Consider the following 14,089-nt stretch of genomic DNA (forward strand, 5'->3'; position numbering starts at 1 on the left):
AGTGTCTAGTTCTGAACTCAACCATATTCGCCACACTTTCATAAATAGGGATCACATACCCAAAGATCCTCCTCCCTATCTGTCATGTTTTTTCACTGGTATAGGCCAAAACATTGTCAATATGATTGCTGCTATAATGGGTTTCAATACTAGTGAGTATCTAGATGAATTAACCCTAGTTCTCATGTCTATCTTCACCCTTGGTCAGCATCCTGCTGTCAAATATGACTATGTTTCTTTCATTGCTGAGAAAATCCATGACCAGTTCATGAGACTGGAAAATGAAAGAGTATTTAAGTATTCTATAATCATATATCACCTTTTCCTTTATTATCAGTCTGACAAGTTTCCTTTCTCTGTGCATAAGCTTGATACAAAAGGTAGCCCTAGGTCAGTTATTTTCTAGACCTCTATTTTCCAATATCCCTCTTCTTCTCCCTATTCATACATTGAATTCATTGATCAGTTTGTCCATCCTGTAACCACCATGCTAACAGGAGTTTCTCCTCCTAGAATCAGTGATGACATCAAAAGAATCCTTCAATTGTCAAAGCAATATAGGATAGGTGACTGGTACTTATACCAGAATCACATAGAGATCAGAGTCTATGGGTGTGAACTGCCCCCATTAAAGTTTCCCAAGTATGTCCCCATGAGATTATTTGCCCTGGACTATTACAGGAAAATAATCAACTCTGATCAAATCCATTTTACGAAAGCAAAGAAGAAATCCCAATTAAGGATTAAAGATCACTTAGGCCCATTTGTATTCAACAACAGGAGAGCAGGGCAAGTAGCAGAAGACATCATAGAGAGCATAATGCATTTAAAGAAGAGATTTGGCTGGAGATATGATCCCCACAGTTTCATCTGTGATAGAAGAATGAAACATAGGTTGTCACCTTATATCCATCACAAAATCCCTGAAATAGAATAGTATGCCAACATGAATGAAGGGAGGGAAGGAACATTGATAGAACGAGATAGTGACAAAGTTGATGTTGAAAATGTAATGAAAGATTTGGAGGAGAGACTTGACCTAGACTCCTTTGTACAGGTACATGCAGAGTCTTCCCAAAGGCCAGCCCAGGAAACCAATGCTCCCACAGAAGATCCTTCACAAAAGGAAACTTAGGAACCAAGTTCCTCAACAGTAGAACAACCGGCTACTATTGAATAGCCAGAGGTATCAGAGCAGCCTGAAATATTTGTAGAGTTAGATCCTCCATAGCCACACCCAACTCAAACAGACATAGGTAATCCTCTAGTGTTACAAACTCCTCTAAATGAGGAAAGGAATTTAAAAAGAGATAGAGAAGCATCTACCCGTCCAAATATACCTACAGATCAACCCTTTGCTAAGAGGAAAAGGATGAGTCCATATTCAGAGGAGGAATTCATTGGAGAAACCATAGAAATCATGAGAAAGGAAGGGGCAAACAGTCTACATATATTCCCAACAGGTGGGAGACCTTCAAGCTCACAAAGGTAAGAGCTAGAGAGACAACAAAGCATAGAAGTTTCATCTCTCAGATCTTCATCTGAGAAGATCATAGACATAAAGGGTAAGTTCAAGGAGATAAAGACAAAGAATGAGAAGATGAAGGCCCAAGCCTATGCTCAATACTTAAAGATGGCTCCCACAAATCAAACCAGATTGATGTCAGCTTTTGACATCAAGGAAGGCAAAATGAAAATGAGCTTTCTAAAGTCCACAGTGCTACAGCCCAAGTCCTTGGCAGATTACCTCAAAACTGATTTTGACATCTTAGCTAAAGACATCCACCCCATAGATCAGATAGAACTACAAAAACATACAGGGGATATGGTATACTCTACACTGACTAGCAAGGCAATGATGGCACATAGGTTTCAAAATTCGCTGAGCAAAACTATTGCCCAATTGAAACTAGAAAAGGTCTCCTCACAGGCAAAGGGCAACAAAATAAAATCATTGGAGGAGTTAATTATTGAGTTGGGCCATGACCCAAAGTATTTCAAGGCAGCATAAAGCCTAATAAAGAAGAAGAATGAAGATATAGCTGCACTTAGGAAACAGTTGAAGTTGCCACCACTCATTCACCCTCAAACTGCTGAAGTGATAGAGAAGAAAAATGAAGAAGAACTTATGGACTTAGTCCTTAAGTTAAATGAGCAACTAAAGGAAACAAAGCAAGAATTAGTGAAAACACTACAGAATAGGTAGAGTGAGTCGACCACACAGCCTCAAACTGCAGTGCCAGTAGTTTTTACAACACTCCCTTCCACATTGGCAACAACTCTAGCACCAAATATTCCTTTGGAAACAACTGCAACCATAGAAGCAATAGGTACAGGTACACCACATGAAGAAACATCAAATTAGAGTACAGAAGAATTGATCAAGTCCATGGAAGAAATGAAGTTCCAATTCACAGAACTGCAGAAAGTGAAAGATAAATTCACTACTTTGGAGCAGAAATATGACATATCGAAGATGAATTATGCAGAAGAAGTAAGGAAAAACAAAGGCATGACTCAATAGATTAAACCACTAGAGAAAGAACTTACATTTGAAAATCCTTTGACAGACATTAGAAAGATACTGTGGAACAATATCATTGATTCCATCAATGATATTTGGTCATCAATTCAAATCATTTTTTAACAAATTGAGTTAGTGAAAGTTGCTCTTGAAGAATTTGAGAAAACTAGAGAAGAGCTAGGTAGGAAACCTGAGGAAGCCATCAGATTAATTAACTTTCTGAACATTAAGAACATGCAAAAATTGGAACAATTAGAAATTGGCGATAGGACTGCTACCATCCTCGAAATAAACAAAGTATTGACCAAAAGAAATCTGATGCAATGCGTAAAACATAGATGTCAGAGCATGCAAGAAGCCATATATGACTTCATGAAGAAATTTGACATCTTAAAAATGAATGGACTCCCTAGACCTTTAGTAATCAATGATAAGTTAATGGTCCAAATTGAGTATATCAACAAATTACATAATCAGGCTAACAGTCAAGCCAGTTCATCTGCAGTCAAGGCATTGCCCACAGGGAAAGTTCTCTATGATGGTTTGGAGAACCTTTTTTACATTGAGCATGAAGTGAAACACTTACTCCCAGTGCAACCCAATTTTGTCAAGTATACAGAGGCAGATGAAATCTATAGGAAGTTGACAGGGACAAGAATACTAAGAGATGATTGGTGGACCAACATGACAGATATCCTATAAATTACCATGGTAAAAAGTGAAGTAAATATAAATATTTACCTTAGTCAATTTTGGTAAAATGGATGAATGTTGGTAAAACAGGTAAAGAGTATCAGTCACAGGTGAAAGAGTATCAGTGAAAAGATAAAATCAAATATCCAGCACATAATTACTAGCATGACAACAAGATGGACATTCATAGGACCTACCTCCAGCTCCTTCAACGAAAACAGGGATAACAACAATCAGTTCACATTCTGTCACTATATTCGAGACCATCTGTCTTTGTTTTTATGTAAACAGATATTTTATTTTCCTAGAATAAATCTCATTTAGTTGTGAGATATTTCAATGTAAATTTTGTATAAATACTTCCTTATTCGAAGTATTGAGTGTGGATTCTTAGACATTTTTGTAGACAATTGAATTTTGGAATTGAAGTGTTGTTGAACAACTTTTGTATGGTTGGCTGGAACAAAGCAATAAAGCAAAGGACTTTTACAGGATACCTGTGTCAAACGAGAAACAAATAAGTATTCTATATCTTGTGTTTTTGCATTTTTTTTGGTTTAATAAATACTCATATGTGTTTCATATCTAAATGATAAACGAAAAGTTGTATTTTAGAAAGAGCTTTACTGCATTCTGTCTTAAATCGTTTATTTTTCTTAATGTTTTCTTCTAGGCTATTATAGGTAGGGAATTATTAACTGCTCCCTGCTTTCATTGTTTATCATTGTGACCATTTAACAAAGAATACTTAATCGCTTTTTGTTAATGAGCACCCACTTTCCATCATCCTGGACTTTGTTGAAGGATTCTTAGTTGCCCTTCTTCCTTGTTCAAGACTGTTTCACCCATTTGAAGTTATCATTTGGCTTTTGTTTAGCTATCTTGCCTTGTGAAATTCTCCTTTGTTAAATCAACCTGATCCAGTTAAGCCATCTTCCAGTTGACTCCATAGCCCAATGGCCTGAAATACCTTGTTCTATCCATCTGCTCCCGAATTCCACCACTAAACAAAATCAAAACCCCCCAAGCTTTCATAACTAGCCTAATATCCCTTAAAACAAAGCTAAATCATAAAGCGAGAGCCCTCTCTAAGTATAGATTGGCTAGATTCTCATTTGGTATCATAAGCTCGCAAACATTGTTAAGGAAGCAGAAAAATTAAAGAAAATCGTGGAAGCCCAGTAGAGAAATAACCGGAGGTTGTAGAACAGTGGTGGCAATAGCAGAATGGGGTGGCCGAAAGGAATAACATATCTATTGTGGGAGCAGCTCGAGCGATGTTGCATGACCGAATCCTACCACTACATTTGTGGGTTGAGGCACACAATACAACAGTATAGTTGCAAAACAGAAGCCCACACCATATACTGGGGATGAAGACACCTATGGAGGCCTATTCTGGGAAGCGACCTCATGTAAGTCACTTGTGAATCTTTGGATCATCAGTTTACTATCATGTGACCAAAGATGTCAGGAAGAATCTAGACCCAACAACTGAGTTGGGAATACTTGTGGGGTACATGGATACACCCTACAACTATCGAGTGTACCTGCCTTCCACTCAGAGGACTGTGGTATGCAGGTATATGAAGTTCGACGGGTAGAAAGCCATGAAAGTGTCACTTGAGAGGGAGCTCAAGTTGCATGCAGAGGAGGAACTTTTAGTTCCTAAGGAGAAACCTTAGATTAATGTGAAGCAACTGCATGCAGAGGATTCGGGAGTGGAGACATCCACTCATGATGATACTTCCAAAGATGGGCGGAAACGCTCAACGAAAGCTGACATGTTGATGCTAGATGCGTAGGAGAGTGTGGTACAACCATCTTCTCAGCACAGATAGAGGAGGTCACCCGAGCAGTACACTAGTTACATGGCCCTGGCTGGGGAGTGTGTAGATTCCGAGCCTTCTTCATTCGAGGAGGCAGCGCAGCAACCAGTCTGGGTTGATGCAATGGTGGAGGAGTATGACTCCATCATGTGGAACTGTGTTTGGGATGTTGTCCCAAGACCTTAGGACAAGTCAGTGGTGAGCTCTAGATGGCTTTACAAGGTAAAGCAGGCAGCTGATGGCAGTGTTGAGAAAAACAAGGCAAGGTTTGTTGCAGGAGGTTTCTCATAGGTTGAGGGGATCGACTACGATGAGACTTTTTCTCACGTAGCAAGGTACTCATCGATTAGATCAATGTTGGCACTATCAACTCAGATGGGGTGGAAGATCCACTAGATGGATGTGAAGACAACATTCATCAATGGGAAGATTGAGGAGGACGTGTACATTGAGTAGCCAGAAGGTTTCGAAACCTTCGATAGCGAGTCGCATGTGTGCAGACTTAAGAGGGCTCTGTATGGGATGAAGCAAGCACCCCATTCTTGGTACACCAGGATCAACAACTATTTCATCGGGTTGGGCTTCACCAAGGGTGAAGCAGATGCAAACCTTTACCACATCATGGTAGAAGGTAAGCCACTGATCATTTTTCTTTATGTTGATGATCTGATTTTGACAAGTGATGATCAACTGATATATTCTTGCAAGGAGGACCTTGCAAGAGAGTTTGAAAGGAAAGACATGGGTCTTATGCACTACTTTCTAGGCATGGAGGTGTGGTAGAATTATGGAGAAGTTTTTGTATCTCAAGGCATGTATGCCAATGAGATCCTCAGGTGATTCCATATGGAGAAGTCCAAACCCATGCAGACTCCTCTAGCTGGGAACTGGAGGAAGGAGTATGCTACTTCAGGTGAGGTAGTAGTTGCTACTATTTATCGGCAGCTGGTGGGTTCACTATGTATCTGGTGAACATACGACCTGTTATCTCAAAATCAAGCCCTGGAAGGCTGCAGACCAGGAAGACTTCGAGTAACTGTTTCAAACCAATCTTTTGACTAAGGCTTAGCCTCCTTAGCCTCAGAGGGCTCTCTCAAAGGGTTATTGATTTTAATTAAGAATAAGATGGCTAACTCTTGTGAAATAACAGTGACAAATATGAATGTTGGAAAAACATTAAACAAGTTTCCATTGGGTCTATGGAGTCAACAACAACTCAGTAAATAATGATATTGCCTTTACATAGAAGTCAGGGCACTTAGCATTTAGATGTTCAGAACACAACACACATATGGAACCACAGCTCATAAGTGCACACAGGAAGTCAGAGCACAATCAGTGAATTCTGAGTGATTGTACACCTATGCAACTATAAAAAGACATAAAGGAAAAGATAAAATCATACATTCTGAACATAGGAATCCCTCATGAATCCTGAGAAGTAAAGAAGCCCAAATTATATTACTGAAATCTGTCTTTACATAAGCCAAAACAATGCTTTTTTTATCAAATTTCCAACCCCAATTACATTGCTCTTTCAGCTATATATAGAATTCTTATTCTAATTGATCGAGTTTCCTCCTCCAACATGAGGGGAATTCGATCACTACCTCTAATGACACCTATCAACATTTAACTAACTAATAAATGCAACAAAGTGCTGACTGTAGTTTTTAAGAGTTCTAAATCTACTATGACTCTAACTCTATATTATATTCATGATGGCTTCTCTTCGTTCTTTGACATCTGGAATTTAGCTGAGATAGCTGAGATGGAGGTTTAATGCCCCATGTTTAATCTTCAATGACACATCTTTTCCATTTCCCTGAAACATATGAAACTGCCCTTGTTTGTCGGTCCTTGGTTTGCCTCAAAATATTCGGATCCAAAGAAGCATGCCTTTATCCTTGATTATCCAAAATGTAACAGATGGCCACGTCCTTGATGTGCTGTCCACCTTTTTTATGTGTAAAGGCAAAAACTCTTTCAACTGTTCCAAAGCTTTTCAGAGCTGAGTGAGGATTTATGATTCTGAAATTGTATTCATTTATGCCACAGTCACTGGACAGCCTACATAAACAATGCTTGAATCTGCGACTTTATTTCGATAAGTTTGCAACTCCAAATTTGTAGGCCCAGCCATAGGTTTGATATCTGAGTTCATCATATGATAGAATGGGTCTTGTAATTTCAAAATGACTCTGAAAGTCAATGTCAATGATCAGGCGTTCAGTGGCTTTGTCATCACCTTCCAGTATAACATCTATGTACTCATATTCACCCCGTGGAACTTTATCAGTTCCCTTCCACTCTGACTTACAAACTGCAGAGTTGTATCCAATAGACCTCAAATGCTTCACAATTGACTTGAGCAAACCAATTCCAGATTATTGATGTGAACAATTTATTGAAAATACTTAGGGCACTTCATCAGTTGAAAGTTGCACCATACTAATTTCTAAGCCTAACCCATTTTATATCATAAATACTGGTGCATTTAATAAGGATTGTGCAGGCCACTAAACCAAATGAGTTTCAGGTTAAATACCAATTGCACTCTTATCAAAATTGCACGAAGGTCGCTTCATCAAGCTCAGCCACAAAACCTGTCTTAGATAGCTTCCCTAACACATTATTGCCAAAGTCACTCCCACATTTTATCAATTGCAATTCGCTCACCAGTACTGAATCTTGCCAAGTGCCTTTCAGCAGTAGCTTAACAGAAGTTGCTTACTGTTGAATATGCCACAGCTTTGATGGAAAACCTTTATAAAGATTCATGCAATAGTCTCTCGACCTCTTCCTGTGTTTGATCCTTGCACAATTTATCCATGAAGGTGTTATATGTAATCATATTAGGGACATGACCACTATCTATCATCTGTTTAAATAAGTTAATTGTCTCATTGGAAAAACCCGCTTTACAGAGTCCATCCATCAATGTGCTGTATGTAATAACATCAGGGCTCAAACCCCATTTTGGTATCTCATAGAAGATTTGTTGAGCTTCGTCCATTCTGTTGCCTTGACTTGCCATCAGTACCTTCAAGAAATGGCCGCAGCACCATTGGAAGACTCCCTTGATGCTTGCCATCATTCCGCACCCACTCATACACATAAACTCGGGTACCAGTGCTCCCACAGTCTAAAACTATAGAAAAATGTGATGTCTCTTGTGTTCTGATCCATGTCACCATGGGTTGCAGACACTGTATGATCTCGAGCTCGCATTTAATCTGTGAGCTAATCTACCTTCCGCCTAGTATTGATGAAAATCACACTCTGTGTGATTGCCAAAGTTTTATACAGGTCACACAGTGTATCAAGTTTCCAATCTTCTCGTTCGACATTGACATAAAACTGTTTGATACCCTCTAGAGTAAGCTCATCTCTTTTCACAAGAATTATAACCGGATTATTCATGAACTTTCTTGTAATCTCCAGTGCCTCGGGAGGCATGGTGGCCGAGAAAACACCAACTTCAAGATTTGGCGGTAGCAATTGAAAGATATCATATATCTGGTCCTTAAACCCACGTGAGAGCATTTCATCTGCCTCATCAAGCACAAACATTTTAATTGAATCAGAACGCAAGGCATGACGCCGCAGCATATCATAGACCCTACCTGGTGTCCCTACAACAACATCCTCTCGAATACGAAGATCCTCTCAAATGCTTGTTCCCCCAACACATGCATGTACTCTTACTTGTAAATAATCACCAAGTGCCCTCATAGTTTTGTCTATCTGCTGGGCTAATTCTCGGGTTGGGGCCAAAACTAGTGCCTGGCACTGTGGGAGGTTGTAGCCCAACTGTTGTAGAATTCCTGAACAGAAGGTTGCGGTCTTTCCTGTTCCAGATTATGCTTGCTGAATAACATCGAGACCTTGGCAGAAAGGAACAATTCCTCTCTGCTGGATTACAGAAGGCTTCTCAGTGTATTCAGTTTTGGGCCATATCAAAAATTCTTCCCCAACACGAGCTCTTACAATAGTAACTCCAAGTCTTCGGCAAACTTCAATATATATTGTGCTTAGCAATATTCCACTTCCAGATGCAGATTTTAGCACTTGATGCAAGTATGACTGCTTTGGATTGTTACGAAGAGATGACCTAGTAAAGCCTCATAAATCAAAAAGAACAAAATTCACCGCCTCCAAAACTTGCAACAAATGGCACCCAATTTCTTTTGATACTAACTCTGCTTCCAATTGTTTTGCTATAATGTCAAGCTCAGACAACCATGCTGTAATGCTTCTGCCAGCTAGCGGAAAGGCATCTAAGCTTGCCCATTCATAGGTAACCTTTGACAGATTGGGAGTTTCTCACTCTTCCTTTACAACTGCTCGAAATAATACTACGCTCCTTATTGGCATGCTGAGGAAGTCGCTTCAACACATATACTAGACCGCGTACTGCCCGGACTTGAAAAAGGCATAAAGTCTCGACAGTTGCCTTCCCAACCAAAGCTCCAAGACCAATAACCCTACCTATCCGTGCTTGCCATGTGCTTCCATAACAACAGTGCAAAAGTCGAGGTAGAAGCTGCTCGAAGACTGGTATACGAACACCTGGAGGTGGTGAGTAAACAGGATTCATTGAAGGACTAGAAACCATCATAGGAGTACCTGGCGTGCCCACACCCCTTGTAGTCAATACACCAGTATGTTTGTAATGAGCAAGAAAAAGAAGTGTTTCTATAAAAATGTTTAGTTCATTCAAAACAGCCTTAGCATGTGCTCTGTTTTCAGCTGCAAGAACATCAACTAATGCATCCAAGAATATCAAAGGATCTAACTCCTTCAAATTTGCATGGGATGAATTTCGTGACTTAGAACTTAAGGCCCCAGTGCCCATCGAGCCCCCAACTTGACTAATTGTTACTGGTGGAGAGATAGTTGAATTAACATGAAAAATCATAGCAAAAATGACGGCATAAATTTGGGACAAAATCATCTTTCGGATCTTGAAGTTCTGTTTCTGCACTGGCAGCAATTACAGTCATCAACAGAACCTTAAATTCAGATCTCTCTTGCATAAGCTGTGTCTTTGTTTTTACCCCAAGGTCAACCTTCATAGTTGATGTTTCAGTTCTGCGTCTTGATGGATCAATGGATGACATCAGCATCGTGCTCAAAAGTCCTGGAGTAACTCCTTCACCTGTAATATTTCTCTTCAGATTCAGAACTGATGACAAGCATACACGCAGGAGCTTGAGAGCATGCCTCCTGTAAAATGCATTCCCCAGAGCTATTTTGCATGACAGTTGCTATGGATTCGAACAAATCCCCAATTTTGTAGCGCAGCCTAAAACATGTTGCGCTGCGAAACTGCTAAAAAGGGTTTATGTGCTTGACCATCAAACAAATGTAAGACATTTGGCATTGAAATTTTGTCAGTGATAATAGTGGCTCCACTTGGGATAGTGTGCCCTTGTGGTACACTAAGAACCTGCAGTTCCAGTGCCTTATCCATTTATGACAAACAGAAATTTTCTTGACAAGCATCCCTTTCCAGCTTCTTGGGCCTTCACCTCGGGCTTAAACTTGATGATCACTGTGGGAAAAAGAAATCTACCACTACTAAAAAAAAATGCTCAGTCACCTTGAGCTTATTTGCACTTTCCTACCTACCTACCCTATCAGCTGCAAGCTCCACTTGTAGCTCAAGCAACATGATATTTCCAATAAAGCCAATCAATTGTCTTCTCTGATATTGGAGGCTCTTGACTGCATTCAACCTCAAAATAACCATGGTAGTGAGATGACCACATCAACTCATAATATACTTGATCTTCATAATACAAAGGAAAATGAAAGACCGGAGTGCAAAGCTTGTCCATATATTCACTTATAGGGTCAAATAATACATGGTTATGTTGATGATCATCATAACATTCTACATCTTTAGACAGCTGATTCTCAACCACACAAGATTCTTTTGATATGGTATCGAACTGCTTTTCTGAATGCTGCCTACAAACAATGTAATTTTCCTCTTTCTTATGATCAGTTATTGCTGTAAGCTGCTGAGAAGTTTGACATAAAAAACCAACCTTTTCCTCTGCCTGAGGGTCGTAAAAGCTATCTCCCACTTCTTCTTGTTGTTTGCAATCAATTTCATACTCATAATGATCTGAAGCCTGACAAATCTGCTGCATCTCTACATCAATATCAGAGGATTGAACATGGTTTTCACAAGTAAACCCCTGTTGATCTTCATGCTGCGATTCATGAGATGTTATACTTTCTTCTTGGTGCTGAAATGCATTGTTATGAAGAGCCTCTAAAATTTCTTCATCCATAAATTTATCATCATCATAACAATCCTCCAAGTATTGAATAAGACTTAAAGAATGTCTACAACAATCTTTGAGCAGCAATAAGGAGGGATGACACTCTTTATACATGTCATAGAACACATCATGGAAATCAGAAAGAGAATATAACGAACCATTTTCCAAACTTTTATACCAAGACCATGCTTTTCCTACTAAAGTCCTCATAAACATCCTCATGAGACAATCTTCAGGGAAATGAACCTTAAGACTGCGTACATGCATATGAAACCTAACCAAATGAAGAGTAGCATTGTCTTTATTTTCATCTTTGAATATCGGAAGATCCTCTAACCAATCAACCTCTGGCATAGGATTTGGAAAACCAGGGATATGAGACCGATTCATAGGAGCATACCTGGCATTCATTCTTGCAGTGGAATTCATCTTGAAACTTCATCAAGCTACTGATCTTCTAGCAGTGGAGTCACCTTCCAATTTCTTATTTGATGTGTGGAGTTGCCAAGGTAGTTTTGCAGCCTCAAAAACCTTCTGAGCTCCTGCTACCTTCAGAAGTTCAGCTTCATGTTTTCGGGAATGAATAATCTTCAGGCTCCCGGCAGATGCACCAAAATGTTATCTCAAAATCAAGCCCTAGAAGGCTGCAGACCAGGAAGACTTTGAGTAACTGTTTCAAACCAATCTTTTGACTAAGGCTTAGCCTCCTTAGCCTGAGAGGGCTCTCTCAAAGGGTTATTGATTTTAATTAAGAATAAGATGGCTAACTCTTGTGAAATAACAGTGACAAATATGAATGCTGGAAAAACATTAAACAAGTTTCCATTGGGCCTATGGAGTCAACAACAACTCAGTAAATAATGATACTGCCTTTACATAGAAGTCAGGGCACTTAGCATTTAGATGTTCAGAACACAACACACATATGGAACCACAGCTCATAAGTGCACACAGGAAGTCAGAGCACAATCAGTGAATTCTGAGTGATTGTACACCTATGCAACTGTAAAAAAGACATAAAGGAAAAGATAAAATCATACATTCTGAACATAGAAATCCCTCATGAATCCTGAGAAGTAAAGAAGCCCAAATTATATTACTGAAATCTGTCTTTACATAAGCCAAAACAATGCTTTGTTTATCAAATTTCCAACCCCTATTACATTGCTGTTTCAGCTATATATAGAATTCTTATTCTAATTGATCGAGATTCCTCCTCCAGCATGAGGGGAATTCGATCACTACCTCTAATGACACCTATCAACATTTAACTAACTAATAAATGCAACAAAGTGCTGACTGTAGTTTTTAAGAGTTCTAAATCTACTATGACTCTAACTCTATATTATATTCATGATGGCTTCTCTTCGTTCTTTGACATCTGGAATTTAGCTGAGATAGCTGAGATGGAGGTTTAATGCCCCATGTTTAATCTTCAATGACACATCTTTTCCATTTCCCTGAAACATATGAAACTGCCCCTGTTTGTCGGTCCTTGGTTTGCCTCAAAATATTCGGATCCAAAGAAGCATGTCCTTTATCCTTGATTATCCAAAATGTAACAGATGGCCACGTCCTTGATGTGCTGTCCACCTCTTTTATGTGTAAAGGCAAAAACTCTTTCAACTGCTCCAAAGCTTTTCAGAGCTGAGTGAGGATTTATGATTCTGAAATTGTATTCATTTATGCCACAGTCACCGGACAGCCTACATAAACAATGCTTGAATCTGCGACTTTATTTCGATAAGTTTGCAGCTCCTTCAAATTTGTAGGCCCAGCCATAGGTTTGATATCTGAGTTCATCATATGATAGAATGGGTCTTGTAATTTCAAAATGACTCTGAAAGTCAATGTCAATGATCAGGCGTTCAGTGGCTCTGTCATCACCTTCCAGTATAACATCTATGTACTCATATTCACCCCCTGGAACTTTATCAGTTCCCTTCCACTCTGACTTACAAACTGCAGAGTTGTATCCAATAGACCTCAAATGCTTCACAATTGACTTGAGCAAACCAATTCCAGATTATTGATGTGAACAATTTATTGAAAATACCTGGGGCACTTCATCAGTTGAAAGTTGCACCATACTAATTGCTAAGCCTAACCCATTTTATATCAGAAATACTGGTGCATTTAATAAGGATTGTGCAGGCCACTAAACCAAATGAGTTTCAGGTTAAATACCAACTGCACTCTTATCAAAATTGCACTAAGGTCGCTTCATCAAGCTCAGCCACAAAACCCGTCTTAGATAGCTTCCCTAACACATTATTGCCAAAGTCACTCCCACATTTTATCAATTGCAATTCGCTCACCAGTACTGAATCTTGCCAAGTGCCTTTCAGCAGTATCTTAACAGAAGTTGCTTACTGTTGAATATGCCACAGCTTTGATGGAAAACCTTTATAAAGATTCATGCAATAGTCTCTCGACCTCTTCCGGTGTGTGATCCTTGCACAATTTATCCATGAGGGTGTTATATGTAATCATATCAGGGACATGACCACTATCTATCATCTGTTTAAATAAGTTAATTGTCTCACTGGAAAAACCCGCTTTACAGAGTCCATCCATCAATGTGCTGTATGTAATAACATCAGGGCTCAAACCCCATTTTGGTATCTCATAGAAGATTTGTTGAGCTTCGTCCATTCTGTTGCCTTGACTTGCCATCAGTACCTTCAGGAAATGGGCGCAACACCATTGGAAGACTCCCTTGATGCTTGCCATCATTCCGCACCCAC

General features: G+C 39.4%; 1 pseudogene; it reads right to left on the reverse strand.

Moving 5' to 3' along the window:
* Nucleotides 1-8,154: 8,154 nt before the first annotated feature.
* On the reverse strand, nt 8,155-8,937 carry LOC149244371 (eukaryotic initiation factor 4A-3 pseudogene; annotated as a pseudogene).
* Nucleotides 8,938-14,089: the final 5,152 nt, after the last annotated feature.

The sequence above is a fragment of the Pinus tabuliformis genome, chromosome 8 (genome assembly GCF_031772625.1).
Source record: "Pinus tabuliformis cultivar Carrire ecotype Pingquan chromosome 8, CPIR1, whole genome shotgun sequence".
Classification (NCBI taxonomy): domain Eukaryota; kingdom Viridiplantae; phylum Streptophyta; class Pinopsida; order Pinales; family Pinaceae; genus Pinus; species Pinus tabuliformis.